Genomic DNA, 3,235 nt, shown 5'->3' on the forward strand with positions numbered 1-3,235 from the left:
AAATGAGAAGGAACCAGAAAACCAACCATGGTAATATGAAAAAACAAGGCTCTTTGACACTCCCAAAAAATCACACTAGTTCACCAGCAATGGATTCAAACCAAGAAGAAATCCCTGATTTACCTAAAAAAGAATTCCGGAGATTAGTTATTAAGCTAATCAGGGAGGGACCAGAGAAAGGCAAAGCCCAAGGCAAGGAAATCCAAAAAATGATACAAGAAGTGAAGGGAGAAATATTCACGGAAACAGATAGCTTTAAGAAAAAAATAATCAAATATTCAGGAAACTTTGGACACACTTTTAGAAATGCAAAATACTCTGGAAAGTCTCAGCCATAGAACTGAAGAAGTAGAAGAAAGAAATTCAGAAGTCTTCGAATTAACTCAATCCAACAAAGACAAAGCAAAAAGAATAAGAAAATATAAACGGAGTCTCCAAGAAATCTGGGACTATGTTAAACGACCAAACCTAAGAATAATCAGTGTTCCTGAGGAAGAAGAGAATTCTAAAAGCTTGGAAAACATATTTGCGGGAATAGTCAAGGAATGCTTCCCTGGCCTCACTAGAGACCTAGACATGTAAATACAAAAAGCACAAAGAACACGTGGGAAATTCATCACAAAAAGATCTTCCCCTAGGCACATTGTCCTCAGATTACCCAAAGTTAAGACGAAAGAAAGAATCTCAAGAGCTGTGAGACAGAAGCACCAGGTAACCTACAAAGGAAAACCTATCAGATTAACAGCATATTTCTTAGCAGAAACCCTACAAGCTAGAAGGGATTGGGGCCCTATCTTCAGCCTCCTCAAACAAAATTTATCAGCCAAGAATTTTGCATCCAGCAAAACTAAACATTATATGTGAAGTAAAGATACAGTCATTTTCAGACAGGCAAATGCTGAGAGAATTTGCCATTACCAAACTACCACAACAAGAACTGATAAAAGGAGCTCTAAATCTTGCAACAAATCCTGGAAACACATCAAAACAGAATCTCTTTAAAGCATAAATCACACAGGACCTATAAAACAAAAATACAAGATAAAAAGCAAAAACAAACAAACAAAAAAAACAAAGTACACAGGCAATAAGAGCACGATGAATGCAACAGTAAGTACCTCATATTCCAATACTAACATTGAATGTAAATGACCTAAATGCTCCACTTAAAAGATACAGAACTGCAGAGTGGATAAGAACTCACCAACCATCTGCTACCTTCAGGAGACTCACCTAACACATAAGGACTCACATAAACTTAAAGGGGTAGAAAAAGGCATCTCATGCAAATGGATACCAAAAGTGAGCAGACATAGCTATTCTTACATCAGACAAAACAAACTAAAGCAACAGCAGTTAAAAGAGACAAAAAGGGACATTATATAATGCTAAAAGTCCGTGTCCAATAGGAAAATATCACAATCCTAAACATATATGCATGTAACACTGGAGCTCCTAAATTTATAAAACAATTACTAATAGACCTAAGAAATCAGATAGACAGCAACACAATAATAGTAGGGGACTTCAATACTCCACTGACAGCACTAGACAGGTCATCAAGACAGCAAGTCAACAAAGAAACAATGGATTTGAATTATACGTTGGAACAAATGGACTTAACAGATATATACAGAACATTTCATCCAACAACCAATTGAATAGAATTGAATAGAACAATTGAATAGAATACACATTCTATTCAACAGTGCATGGCACTTTCTCCAAGATAGACCATATGATAGACCATAAAATGAGCATGAATAAATTCAAGAAAATTGAAATTATATCAAGTGCTCTCTTAAACCACAGTGGAATAAAACTGGAAATCAACTCCAAAAGGAATCTTTAAAACCATGCAAATATGTGGAAATTAAATAACCTGCTCCTGAATGAGCATTAGGTCAAAAATGAAACCAAAAAGGAAATTTAAAAATTCTTTGAGCTGAATGTCAATAATGTCACAACCTATCAAAACCTCTGGGATACAGCAAAGGCAGTGCTAAGGGGAAAGTTTATAGCCCTAAACATGAAAAATACTGAAATAGCACAAACTGACATTCTAAGATCACACCTCAAGAACTAGAGAAACAAAGAACAAACCAAACCCAAACCCAGAAGAAAGGAAATAACCAAGATCAGAGCAGAACTAAATAAAATTGGAACCAAAACACACACACACACACACACACACACACACACACACACAAAGATAAATGAAACAAAAAGCTAGCTCTTTGAAAAGATAAATAAAATTCATAGACCAATAGCAAGATTAACCAAGAAAAGAGAGAAAATCCACATAACCTCGCTAAGAAACAAAATAGGAGATATTACAACTGACACCACTGAAATATAAAAGATCATTCAAGGCCACTATGAACACCTTTACTCACATAAACTAGAAAACCGAGAAGAGATGGATACATTCCTGGAAAAATACAACCCTCCTAGCTTAAATCAGGAAGAATTAGCTACCCTGAACAGACCAATAACAAGCAGTGATATTAAAATAGTAATTTAAAAATTACCAACAAAAAAAGTCCAGGACCAGACAGATTCATGGCAGAATTCTACCAGAGATCCAAAGAAGAATTGGTACCAATCCTTTTGATACTATTTCACAAGACAGAGACAGAAGGAACCCTCCCTAATTCATTCTATGGAGCCAGCATCACCCTAATACCAAAACCAGTTCAGGACGTAACCAAAAAACAAAACTATAGACCAATATCCTTGATGAACATAGATGCTAAAATCCTTAACAAAATACTAGCTAACCAAATCCAACAATACATCAAAAATATAATCCACCATGATCAAGTGGGTTTCATACCAGGGATGCAGGGATGGTTTAACATACACAAGTCAGTAAATGTGATATACCACATAAACAGAATTAAAAACAAAAATCACATGATCATCTCAATAGATGCAGAAAAAGCATTTGACAAAATCCAGCATCGCTTTATGATAAAACTCTCAGCAAAATCATCATACAAGGGACTTACCTTAATGTAAGTCTATGACAAACTCACAGCCAACATAATACTGAATGGGGAAAAGTTGAAAACATTCCCTCTGAGAACTGGAATAAGACAAGGATGCCCACTCTTGCCACTCCTCTTCAACACAGTACTGGAAGTCCTGGCCAAAGCAGCCAGAGAAGAGAAAGAAATAAAAGGCATCCAAATCAGTAAAGGGAAGTCAAACTGTCACTGTTTGCTGATGATAT

Source organism: Colobus angolensis, unplaced genomic scaffold (genome assembly GCF_000951035.1).
Source record: "Colobus angolensis palliatus isolate OR3802 unplaced genomic scaffold, Cang.pa_1.0 Scaffold313, whole genome shotgun sequence".
NCBI lineage: Eukaryota > Metazoa > Chordata > Mammalia > Primates > Cercopithecidae > Colobus > Colobus angolensis.